This window comes from Balaenoptera physalus (assembly GCF_965194825.1).
Source record: "Balaenoptera physalus genome assembly, chromosome: 1".
Lineage (NCBI taxonomy): Eukaryota > Metazoa > Chordata > Mammalia > Artiodactyla > Balaenopteridae > Balaenoptera > Balaenoptera physalus.
Genome location: NC_138882.1, coordinates 139,207,089 through 139,220,949, shown reverse-complemented (window position 1 = coordinate 139,220,949; position 13,861 = coordinate 139,207,089). Strand labels below are relative to the sequence as shown.

Here is a 13,861-nt window from a genome sequence, read left to right as displayed (position 1 = left end):
CTTTAGCTCTGCACAGCCCATCCTGATGTTTATTTGGCGACATAAATTATCTAGGCAAATCACTATTGTCTGCCCGCAAGACCATGCTTGATAGTTCCCTGAATACAGTTTCCTGCACATGCACATGCACGCACACACACACACACACAATTTTGCCCTTTCTGTTGCTTCTGTGTGTCTTCTAGCTGCAGCCTGTCATCTATGACTCAACCTCTATGCAGCCAGCCGGCACTGTGCTGTGGCAGCACCGGGGGTCTAAAGCAAAGGTGGAGGACGAGGCTGGGAAAAAAGCTTCCCTTGTCTCGGCTGCCTCATCCGCAGAGCCCCGCAGGAGGCTGCCCACGTGCCTGTGTCCTCCCAAACCCCAGCTGCTGCCAGCCGCAAGCCTGGTCATGCAGCTCCCAGGCGTGTCAGAGAGAGCCCTTCAGGAAACATCTGTCTGTTTCTGGGTGTTCTTGACAGCTCTGTTTACCTGGACGGCCCCAGGAGTCAGAGCCAAATCCTCCCCTCACACCTACCTCCCCCTCCCAGGCTCAGAGTCAGGGAACCATCTTGAGCAGACAGCTTTCTTCATATCCGGTTGTCAGAATCTACCATGTTGCCTCAGTACTCATCTCCCTTCTCCACCCCATCCCTTTCCTCCCTGCACTCCTTATCAGTAAGTGTGTACACACTTATCAGTAAGTATGTACAGGAATGCTAGACATCCGGCCACCTTTAGTAACCCCTTGGGGTTCATCTGGAGGCCCAGACCCATCCCTCCCTCCACCTCTTCTTTTCCCATATTCCTGGATTTGAGTGGCTGTTCACTATCTTTTATCTTGCTCTTCGCCTCCCACAGACAATTCTTGTAGTCATTTCCTCTAATCTTACACCCTCCTTTTCTTCCCCATCTCCTCTCCTTCAGTTTAGCGCTTCATTTTCCCTTCCTAAGCCATTGTGGTGGCCCTCCAACTTGGTTTATTGTGCTCAGTCTTTCCCCACTTCAATCCACCTTCTATTCTGGTACTAGAATTATTCTTCTAAAACCCAATTATGCTGTTTTCCGAGTTGGTTAACCTTTACCTTCGGGATAAGATCCTTACTTCTTACCAGGTATGCAAAGTCTTTCAGAATTTGTTTCTAATTCCTTCTTTGTCCTCACCTCCCCCTTTAACCCCTGGCCTTGTGCACAGCTAATGGCTGAGATGCACTGAACTTACTGTCCCTCAAATACGCCAGGCTCTTCCTTGCCTTCCTGCCTTTGTACATGCTGTTCCTTCTGCCTCGGCTGCCCTTCCCCGAAAATATCATTCACATATTCAGCTCAGGGATTTTCTTACGTTGTCACGGTGAATGAGTTCTTTATACCCTCTGATTATTGGACTCTAGAGTCTGGATTAAACTAAATATAGAGTCTCAATCCAGGACCTGATATATAGTATATGCTCAGTAAATACTAGTTCCTTTACCCATTCCCATCTGGAAAGTGCATTTCTTATCCTTCAGATCTCAACATATACGCCATCTTCCACAACTCATCCAAAACCACTCTCAATTATTATCTTAATTATTATCTCAAAATCTCAATTATTGCACTTGTTGTATTATGCTGTAATCTTTATTTTAATTTTCACCTGTTCTAAACTGAGAGTGTCCCAAATAAAGTATGAATCCTCTTTTTATATATCCGCAATTTATAGCATAAGATCTGGAACATAGTAGATGCTCAATAAATGCTTATGGAATAACCAAAGACAAAAGGGTGAATGCTTGTTCCTGAATCAGAAAGGATTGGAAAGGAGCTGAGGCTCATAGTTGGCTTCGTTCAGCCTGGCCTAAATATCTTCTAGCTCTCAGGCATGTGCCCAGTACCAGCATCCCTGGATAATCTTGACTGCAGGTGACTTTCCTTCACTCAAAGTGAACTCTTTATTATCCATCACTTCAGCAAGAAGTGACAGTGTTAAAAGAAATGGAAAAAAATGAAAACGACTAAATGTGACTAGTTTCTTGCACTATACTATGCTCTTCATGTCTAGCACAGAGCCTGGCACAAAGTAGGTACTCAGCATATTGAACTGAATTGGCTTGGGATCATGGGTCGACCCTTTAGACAAGTTACTTCTCTGAGACTCAGTTTTCATATCTGGAAAATGGGTATTTTAATATTCTACTCATAAAATTGCAGGAAGGGCTAAATGAGAAAAGCTATGTATAGGGATTAACAGTGAAGACTCTGGAGCCACACTGCCTCTCTCAAATCCTCGCTCCACCACTGTGTGATCTTGGGACAGTGTCCCAGTTGCCTCTATAAAACTGTGATGGAAATCGTACATATCTCATATGTTGGTTATAAGAATTAAATACATAAACACATGTAAAACACTTAGAATAGCTCCCGGCCCTTAGAAAGTGTCAATATTGGTATCAATATTATTAGTGTTGTACAACACACTTCCCATAGCACCCAGCACAAAGCACATGGTCAGTGTGTGACAGGTGAGAGCTCAGGCCTGCTGGCATCAGTAGGGAACCAAAACAAGCCTTGTAGATATCTTTCTAGAAGGTTCTGATCACGTTCTCTTTCATAGTAATACAATCTAGAAGGCAGTCTTTTTTTGAAAGATTCTTTCCCCCTGAAACCATGAAAATCTGATTTTATGGAAGTAGATTTAGAGCTGAAGATAGGAGTCTCCAGGACATACAGTGGGAAGCTAAGGGAGCTGGGGGCAGAATGCAGCTGTTACCAAATGTAACAGAACACGACACAAGTGTGACTTTTTCTCTTAAAAACAGAGTGTGAAGAAGAAAGTCCAATTAGCATTCTGATAAGCTGGATCTTAGTTAAGTGAGAGTTTTCTTTTGTATAAACCTGAGAGGGCTTCACTTTATAGGATAGAATAATTGCAGCTACACAACCCATTACGGTTGTATGTAAAAACCATGTTCAGGGTTGGGCACGCACCTACACGGGCACAGGTGCTTCAACCCACAGAGCTCAGCAGAGAACAGCAGCGTAAGCTGGTGCAGAGCTTCTTTTTGGAGAGGAGACAGAACCTACTAGCAGAGTCAGCACCAGAGAGGACTTTGACTCCTTTTGGAAAACCTTTATGCCTCTCTCAACACCCCCGTGTCCACCTACTCCCTTCTCTCCTCTTTATTGGGAGGGAGGGAGATGAGAAGGAGCTCGGGTTGACCTAGAAAAGGATGAATGTGGACGTTGGGAGATGAAGGAGGAAGGAAGAGGACCATCTAAGTTCCCCTTTCTCCCTCCTGCATCCCCAAAACCACTTGATCCCAGGCGGGCAGGGTGAATTCAGCTTGCTTGCTTCTCATCTGGCCAGCACTTCATGGAGTTGCCTCCAGAGCTGTTCTCGGAAACGAGGAGCATTTCAGGGAACAGCCCTTTCACCAGAGAGAAGAGAAACAAAGCAGGGACTGTCCCCTAGAAATAGAGAACAGGCAACAGAACTCACTGGATCTTTGCCTTGGTTTATTGTCTTGACTTACTCCCAGCTAGAGCTATTGACATGGACCAAAAGTGACCCCTCGGAGGTTTGTGTACTTTTCCCACCCCCTCTTTGACTGTGTCCTCGGAGCGAGCTTGGACCATGGCGATTATCCAGCTCATTTGATCCGTGGAGGCAGCCAGGTCAGATAATGCAGCCTTTGCCCCTGTCCCTCAGTTACTCTTTGGGCTTCACATTCCTGGGGTCTAGTCTGGCTAGTGCTGCTTGTCTAGTACACTAGATCATTTCCAACACCCCACATGCCTGCCTCTGATTGCAGGAGAAAAACTCCTGTTCCATGCTGGGCACTGTGCTCGGCCCTCTGCAGACATTATTTTCTCACCAACTGAACTGTTTTGCCAATGTTATTGTCCTTGTTTCACAGATTGAGAAAAGGAGGCTCAGTGGGTATATGGAGCTTACTCAAGACACACAGTAAGTGATTAAGTCCGAACTGAAACCTAGACCTGTGTTTCTTGAAAACCTATGCTCTTCCCTCTAGTCTAGACCACACCGCCCTGGCCTCCCCACATTGTAAACCTCGGATGTTATAACGAACGGAAAGGGGGTGGTTAGAATTTCACAACAGGAGAGAAACCAAAGGAACTGAGTTATCTGCAGCCTCAATGAGTACTATATAATAGAGAATTTCCCTTAATTCCTTTGTCATCTATCCCTTTCATTGTAACGTGTAAGTCTTGAGAGAAATGTTTCATATACGTCCATTATTCATTTATTCAATAAACATTTATTAGATGCCTACTCTATACGAGACACTGTACTAGGCACTGGGGATACAATGATGAGGAGAATGAATTCAGACCCTGACCTTGTGGAGCTTACTGCCCAGGAAATGTCAAATGAATAGGTACATGATTATACATTTGGTCATTGTAATGAAGAAAAGTACGGAATGCTATAATATTGCTTCATTTTTTCACCTGTGAAAGTGGGAATAATACTAGTTCTTCCCATAAGAATTGTTATAAAATTTAAATGTTATTGTAAGTAAAGCATTTAGAACATTGCCTACCAGCTAGTTTTATTTACTGTTTGCTCTAATTATCATTATCATTGGTTATGGTTGGGATTAATGTAGATTAGGGGATGGGGAAGCCCTTTGTAAATAAATGACTTGGTCTTGAGACCTAAACACTGAGTAGGAGCTGGGTGGGTGGTGACAGTGACTAACACCTAAAAGGTGCTACAGCCAGAGACCTGGATTGATAGAGGGACGGCAAGGCACAAGGCCAGAGAGGCCAGATGGGGCAGAGCATTTGTAAGCCATGGTTGAACGTGTAGCTTTTATTCTAAATCCAGTTGGGGAGCCATTAAAGGATTTTGAGAATGAGGTTGACATGATCTGATTTGAACTTTAAATACAGTACTTCCTGAACCACAAGTCTGGGCTTGTGCCCACACCTCCTATGTGCTCCCTAGCCCCTGTGCTTTCTCTGTCAAGATACTCAGCACCTGCCCCTTCTGTCCACCTGCACAGTTAAGAAGGCAACCTCGGAAGCCAGACTGCCTGAGTTTAGTTCTGGTTCTATTCCTTTCTTTCTGTATGATTGTAGGTAAGTAATTCAATGTCTCTGGGCCTTGGTTTCCTCATCTGTACAATGGGGAAAATAATAGGACCTTTGGCATAGGATACTATTGTTCTGAGAGCTAAATTAATTTATGTAAAGTATCTAGAACAATGGCTGGCACTCAGAAAGCACTAAATAAATGCTAATATTCTTAACATATTGTAACTGCCTATTTTCTTGTTTGCTTACACCGTTAGCTGTATGGTCAGTGCCTGGCACAGGGCAGGTGCTCAAAAACCTACTGAAAAAAGAATTAACAACGAAAGAGAGGTAGTGCAATGAATTGTAAGTAAAAGGAGAGAAATATGGCTGTTCTACTCATGGGAAAATGGACTTCCTTGAGTCAGGGGTGGATTCTTATAAGGAGGAGCTTACTTATGGGGGACAGAGAAACTGAATGACTTTGCAGCTGCCCGGCTGCTCCAGCTTTGGGGAACTTGAAACAATGGGACAAAAATTTGTTTCAGAATCTAGATTGCCATCTGCACAGAAAGAAAATTGGGCTCATGAAAGAAAGCCGTTTCATTTTCCTAGGCTATGTGACTGTCTCTCCGAAGGCGAAGGCAAGGCTGACCCTCTGCAGTTCTCTGTGTGCTCGCTTTGGAAGGACAGTCCCACCAAAGAGCCAGTCATCCTCCCGAGAACTTGACACTGTGATTTCCTTTTCATCCCTGCATTGCTAGTAGGACCTCAACCTAACAGAGGCTCAGTTCTAGGAAGTCAACACACACCTTAAGTGTGGTACATAAGCATGGAGAGAGGCTTTTTGCATGTTTGTACAGCTGGGCAGTCTTAGGCACTCAGCTCCTTTACATCTACATGCAGAGTACCTGCCCGGACAAACAATGAATCCTTTGGCTCCCTAAATGTGCCAGCTCAATGCCATGTGCGTGTGTGCGTACGTGAGTGCGTGCGCATGACGGTTTGTTACTTTTTTATCCCAGGGGAAAATAAGGGTTCTTCTCATGCCTTTTGTCAACACGATGTGCCTCTGTCTTCACTGACCTGGTTTTCCATTATTTCTTCCTCTCTCATCACAGTTTTGACCAGCCTGTCTCTCTTTACCCTCAGAATGTTTCTAGGCCTCCCTCTGATTTACCACTCTCTCCACATCCCTCACACTTCCAAACCGCCTTCCCTGCAGTCCTTTTTTTGTTGTTGTTGGGTGAGGGGGGGCCATGCTGCGAGGCTTGTGGAATCTTAATTCTCTGACCAGGGATTGAACCCATGCCCCCTACAGCGGAAGCGTGGAGTCCTAACCCCTGGACCACCAGGAAATTCCCAGTCCTCTTAATCTGACTCAAAAGTTACCTATGGAAAGCCTCCTGCAATTATTCCTGCCTAGTGTCATAACTGCCCACTCTAATTACATTATATTGGACTATGCATGTCCTGTGTTGCTTTTTAAAAGCATCCTAGTTCTTTAGGCCATGGGCCTAAGTTCTTTCTACATCATTCATCCATTTGTTCAGGTAGTGTATTCCTTATGCTACATTTTTTTATTATGGCCTGTCACCAAGCCGGTGGAGAGGAGAAGTACTAATGTGAATAAGACACAGAATCTGATCTTGATTGCGCACCATGTAGAAATAAGACTCTAGAGAAAAAGCTATATGAAGATATGTTCCATATCAGGATTCTCCAGAGAAACAGAACCCGTGGGAGACTCTACACGTGCATACATACATACATACATACATATGTATATATGACTTATTTTGAGGATTTGGCTCATATGATTGTGGGGACCAGCAGTTTGAAATCCACAGTGCACACCGGAAGCTCAGGCAAGAGTTAACGCTTCAGTCTCGAGGCAGAATCTGTCCTTTACTGAGCAACCTCAGTTATTGCCCTTAAGACCTTCAACTGATTGGATGAAGCCCACCAACATCATCTGAAGTCATCTCTTTTACTTGAAGTCCACTGATGGTAGATGTTAACCACATGTACAGAATGCCTACAGCGACATCTAGATCCGCATTGATTAAATAACTGGGTCCTAGCCAAGTTGACACATAAAACTAATCATCCCAGGGACCAACCCACCAACAAAAATCTCATCTAGGGAATCAGACCTGAATTATGCCCAGCTCTACTACAAATAAAGTATATAAGATCCAGGAAAATAAAAATCTTTATATTTCTTCTGACTAATCGAGACTTTTCTTCAAAACACAGTAAAATAACCATTCCTCTCAGCTCCGGAAAATGTTTTGAAAACCATATGATAGTTTTGAAAGACCAGGAGTGCAAAGCGGTGGGATTCTGAGCCTGGGACGGCGCCAGGCAGCTGCAGCACGCTGCCTCGGTGTTGGTGACACCCCATCAGCATCTTCCTTGTCGTTCACTCTATTGAGTGGCTGTGAGAGAAAAGAGAAAATCTTGGGCTTCACAGGATGTACAATAAAGCCAGTCAACGTGTGCCCCATGTCTAGAGACCACAACCGATGATCTTAGACTTAATAGGGAGAAATATCTCAGAAAAGGTTAATTTTGGCCCAAAATATCTCAGGGTGGTGGGAGTGGAGGAGTGAGGTGGGAATCCTCTTTATGTATATTACTTATTTCCACCAAACGGGGTTTGAAACATTCACGTCCTCTTACACAATTTGGAAATTTTAATACCAACCCTATTCTCCAGGTCGTTCTTGGGACTCCTCCCTTCTCAAATGTGAGTTTGAACATCTCCATTATCTCCATTTCCCTTCTGAGTCCTGTGCTCCTGTCACTGAGAAAGCACGTATTTAGAGCTGAAGCCTCCAGCCCCTGGGCAGAGCACTTTGCACCAGGCAATTCTCCATACCCTGTTCACAGGCTTGTGTTCACCAGGGTTCCAAGTGGCTGCTCTCACCTCTGCATCTCAGTTAAGATCCCCAGGTATTTTAATCCTAAGGCACGTGGCTCCTGTAACCCCTCCCGGTCTGGAATACCTCGGACCTATGATCCTGCCTTCAAGGTGCAATTTCCTCCTAAGTCTCACTGATCTTTTAATAAAGAATTGCTCTCATCAAATTATTTAACTGTTGATACTTTCTGGAGTTTAGAGAATTAGCATCTCACCAGGTTCCTTTCCCCCAAATCTTACCTTTTCTTCAAGTCTTGAGTAACTTGTTTTACTCAACTTCTAGAAACACTTACCTGTACCTCCTCTTTTTCTACAGCACTGGAATGTGCTACTTCTCATCTATTTCCTAATTTTGTTGGAGGAATTATTTATTACCCTCCCCCCCCACCCCTGACTCCTCAAGTTTCTGTGGAGGGAATTCACTCCAGTCTTTGACGGAGAACAGTCTTTCTTCACCATTCTGTGCTACCAGGGCAGAAAGCAAAGGCAGATTACAGTGGGTGAAATTTGTAAGAGAGATTTTTGTGTCCATGAGCCATTTGCCCCGTTAGAGATTTGGCAGAAAATAGAAGGAGTTTCTCTGGGAAGTGACTCATTCTGCCTTCCCCTGTTGGAAGAACTTGTCTAGATAGATGTAGAAAGTTTAACTTGGGATTCCATCATTCAGCAGAAGGGTGGACTTGGTCAATTCTGAAATGTTTCTGCATTAGGAGTATCTATGAGAGAACAGTGGTTTGATCAATTAGTTTCAGCTCTACACTACCCCCAAAGTGTGTATTTCCAAAGAGCTCTCCATAAAACACTTGTTTCAATTACAAGGCATGGGAGAGAAGTATTAACATACTATTAGACCCCTACTAAGTAAATACTGTATTTGCTATTAGGAACTCTGCACATGAGATCTCTTTTCTTCTTCAGCAACCCCTTATAGAATCCATATTATTGTTCCTTTTTTTAATCAATGATATCCTGCCTCAATGAGGGTAACTAGCAGTATAATTGCACTCAATTAGTAAGTAACAAAGCTAGGATTTGAACCCTGGCTTGTTTGACTCCAAAGCCTATATACTTGGCACTAGCCCTCTGTGCTATCAGGTAAGTAAAAGTGCTTCTGGTGATGGCCACACAGGTACCTGCCTTAAAGATACACACACCCTGGGTTTGGTGTTTACATCTGCTGCTTCAATCACGTTCAGCTTTCTCTGGACAATACCCTTTTGTTCCTGTGCTACATTTAATCTATGCCTTACTCTGGATTCTAGGACGAGAGAAAATCTAGAGGAAAGTGTGATTCAAGCCTTTGTCTCCCCTCAAGGAAATCACTGAGCCAGTGGAGAGGTGACAGTCTTCCTCTGTTCTAGGAATAAGTCCTCTTCACTGAAAGGTATTTCTTTTGGGTATTGAGTAGGACAACCTGGCAGGGAGAGGAGGCAAGGAAGAAATTTTAGGACAGAGCAGAGTAGTGGGGCAATTATCTCCAGACCATTACTCACTGCTGGGAAGATATCCCCGGCCTCTGACATCACCAGGAGCAAGAGTTCGATTTCAGATCTGTAGTGAAACTGGGGCACGGCTCACTTGAACACAAGGAGGCAGCTGTCCAATTCTAGGCTGGCTCTGGAAAGTCCCGTTTTGAATAATTTGCTTCTTACGGTGTTTGTTCAACTTCCCTACCTCAAATGAAACTGTGTGACTTAAATGAAAGAGCACTGGGCTGGAACTCAGGAAACTGAATTTTAGTACTGGTACCAACCAGGTGTGTGACCTGAGGTAAATCTTTTAACCTTAGACTTAGTCATCTTTATTTTGAATTATTTTGAGTCTTTGAGTCTAGAATCCAATCTTACAGAGCCTTCAAACTTCCAAGACGGCTCCTGGCCCAGAAATGGTGGTGTGTGGGTGTTGGGATGGATCATTTTTTTGTCAGAGAAGAAATAGCCTCTGAGCTAGTTACTGGTGATTCTGGAGTTCAAGCCCAGGTCTCATGGGTTTGGCTCCAAAACCTCCACCCATTCCCACCCTGACTTTGGCTATATTATTGTTGCATAACACAGTGTATCTTTATTATTTTCCTAATCCCTGCCAGCCGTAGTTGGCACAATTCAATAGCAAATGGTCATTGAGTCCTTATGAGTGCTGGGGAAACAAAAATGAAGGGGAGGTGGTCCTTCACCTCAGCTTAAAAGCATTCTCATAGGGAGATTCTGGAGCCAGACTGCCTGCGTTTAGATCCCCCTTCTACTACTTATTAGGCTAATGACTTCTTAAACCTGCTTGATACCTCAGAGTCTTCATTCTAATTTTCTTCATCTTTAATACCTTCCTCTTAGAGTTGTTATGAAGATTCAATGAGTTACTTCATATAAGACATTTAAAATAGTGCCAGTCATAGAGTAATGACTGAATACATAATTGTTGTTCTTGTTACTATTATATATGTTTGTTAGCCCCCTTATGGCAGGAGTCTGGGAAGGTTGCAACCGGGTCTTGTTCATTGGCACTTAATAAAATTTGCTGGATCCAATTATTCAACAGCTATTTACAATGCTTGTACTATGTGCAAAGCCCTCTGCTTTGGTAGAATCCAACAGCCTACTTAGGAAAAAGTCACTATGTCTTAGAGCTTATACAATTATAATTTGAAAACTTGTTTTCCTTAAATATTCCTTTCTTGTGGCCCTTGTTTAGAAAGGGTTAAGGAAGGACTTAGGAGGAAAATATTCTTCATATGTTCTTATTGACTTAATCAGCAGAAGGGTTAACAGTAGGCCAATGGGAAGATTAGAGTCTTTCTTAAAGGAAAAACCTCTTTTAGAACTCTGAAATCAGACATTCTCTCATTCACTCACCGTCTTGTTCATTGATTGATTCATTCATTCACTCTAAAAGCACCCCGTGACTACTCACTATTACATGAATCAGGCATTGTGCTGGGTGATGGGTATACAGGAGTGAATAAGACACAGTTTCTTCTCTTGAAGAGCTCAGTCTTGTGGGGTAGACAAACATAAATGGTTATATAATAGCATATGATAAGAATTTGCCTGAAGCATGAGTGCTCCGGACACTCAGAGGAAGGCCGGTGGTTAGGAGCAGGCTTCTACCCTCGGTACAAATAACACTCTGTACTGTCCTATACCTAGGAATTTTATAAATAAGTTTTTATTGAATTTAAAAAAATTAGTATTTCCCATAGCCGGATCATTCATTACACAGCTAAGTTTCTTTTAGCCATTTCAGCTCAAGTCAGTGTGTTCACTGAGTACCTGTTATAACTAAGTGGATTAGCAGAATATGGGTTAATTGTTTTTCATTGTTTATATAATTATGATTTTTTTTTTGGAGTGTAGTTGCTTTACAGTATTGTTACTGTATACTGTACAGTATTGTGCTACTGTGTACTGTACAGCTATATGTATACACATATCTTCTCTTTTTTGGATTTCCTTCTCATTTAGGTCACCACAGAGCACTGAGTAGAGTTCCCTGTGCTATACAGTAGGTTCTCATTAATACGGGTTAATTTTGTCCTGAGCCACTAGAACGATGAAGGTATAGGAGATATGATTTGAACTCTGCCCTAAAGGATGGGTAAGACTTCACAGGGCAAAAGTTGAGAAATACTGTTCAAGAAAGTAGATCAAGGAATTCATGGAAAAGACTCTGACAAGTACAGGTTTCTGGTAACTGACTATACTGCTGAACTGAATGAATAAGCATTTTCAGAACTCTAATGGAAAACTGATGAATTCAGAAAAGTGCTAACAGAAGATCAAGATGAAAAAAAAATTAATTACATGGGACTGGGTGAACTGGTGAGGATGATTATAATTTTTGTGACTTTCTGTTTGAATAAAAAAAAAAAAAAGAAAGAAAGTAGATCATGCTCAAACAAAGGTATAGTGGCCCAAAGAGTGTGGGCTGAGTTATTGGAACGAAAGTCATTGTGAAGGATTCGTGAAGGGAGGATAGGGTAAGGGTATGTAGCGGGGGAGTAGGAAGGAAAGATTGGTGGGAAAACAATAGGGGGCTTTGTATACCTAGCACACAAGCTGAAAATTTATTTTACGTGCAGCACGGAGCCACTGATATTTGTTCTGCAGGGGAGCACGTTGTCAGAGCTGTGCTCTTCAGGATGGTTAATGTGGTGTGTTTGCTATGGTGGCAGGAAACAGTGCCAGGCTTGGAGTCAGAAATCATGAGAGAATTTCAGATCATCCATTGACTAGCTGTGTGATCTTGAGCAAGTTGATAACCCTTTCTGAGCTTTATTTTAGCCTCCTCACCTACATGGTAAACAATATTAAACCTCCTTAAAAGAGCAGCAGCAAAAACAACCACAATTTTCATTGATCACTGCTCCCTGTGTAGCATTGGGCTAGGCCATTTTCATGTAATGTTCAAGCCTCAAAACAACTCTATGAGTACTTAATATAAGTTGACCATATAATCACTCTTAGGTATCTATACAAGAGAACTGAAGACATATATATCCACAGAAAGTCTTGACACAAATGTTCTTAGCAGCATTATTTACAATAGCTAAAAAGTGGAAACAACCCAACTGTCCATCAACTGGTGAATAGATAGAAAAAGGTGCTACATCCGTGCAATGAAATGTTATTCATCAGTAGAAAGGAACAAACTAAGGATACATGCTACATACAACATGGATGAACCTCAAAAGTATTATATTCAGTGAAAGAAGCCAGACATGAGATACTCCATATTGTATGGTACCATAAATTGTATTTTATTTGCATGAAATATCCAGAAAAAGCAAAGACATAAAGACAAAACCTGGGGCAGGGGTAGGAGACAGGGATTAACAGTAAAGGTTCATGTGGGATATATTGGGATGGTAAAAATGGTTTTAAGTTGATCTATGTTGATGGTTGCACAACTTAGTAAATCTACTAAAAATCATTGAATTGTACACTTGAAAAAGGTGAAGTATATGGCATGCAAAATAGCCTCAATAAAATTATTCTTAAAGCCAAAACAACTCTATGAAGGAATTCCTGTTCTTATCCCTGCTCTACAGATGAGGCTACTGACTTTCTCAAAGCCTCCATTAAAAAGTAGAGAAGTGATGGATATGTTAACTAAGCTTACTGTGGTAATCATTTCACAACATATATGTGTAGCAATCATCACACTATACACCTTAAACTTACACAATGTTGTATGTCAACTATATCTCAATAAAACTGGGTCGGGGGGGGAAGTAGTGGAGCTAGGATTGGAAACTCTTTCTGCCTGATCCTGAGCCCATGCCCTTGGCTACTGTTCATACTGTACCCTTTCTTATGTGACAAAGTGGTTGTGAGACTCAAATTAAGTGTAGGATATGCATTTGATCACGTTATACACAAAGCAGGCATGTGCTCAGCTCTCAGAAAATTTTAGCGGATTCTGATTTTGGCAGCCGTTGGCCAGATTGATTAGAGGGGTTTGAGAGGAGACCTGGTAAAGGGCAGTCCAGGAAGAAGGTACCAGGAGCCTGCTCAGGGTTTAATCAGGAGGAAAGAACAGAAGATGTAGAAGAGGAAGGCCAGCTAAGGTTAGGCTCTTATTCGTCACATATTTTAACTTCTCTAAATAAACATGTAGGATGCTTGGCTCTACTATGAGTTAAAACAAAGAACAGAGGTCTTTCTTTCCTTCAGCAAACAGCTGACACACGTTCCCATCATAAATTTTGTAATTCAGGATGTAAAACCAAATCCAACAGCCCAACCCAGCCAGAAGGTTAAATAAATAAGTGCTAAATAAATAAATGTAGATGTTGTTCCTTTGCCCATGTGTCTCTACAGAAGATGCCACGTGCTTCTGTTCATTGAAGTCTACTAGTCTGTTTCTTTCTGTGTAAATTTGGGGAACCAGCCTACTCAGGGTTGTGAGTTGAAACTTTAAGGAGTTGAAACTTTGGGGAT

At 42.4% G+C, this 13,861-nt stretch overlaps 1 protein-coding gene across 5 annotated transcripts in view; it reads left to right on the top strand.

Annotated features, from left to right (window-relative positions):
- The window catches only part of PDE4B (phosphodiesterase 4B), a 601,639-nt gene that overhangs the window by 498,847 nt on the left and 88,931 nt on the right, over nt 1–13,861 (top strand). The window lies entirely within an intron of this gene.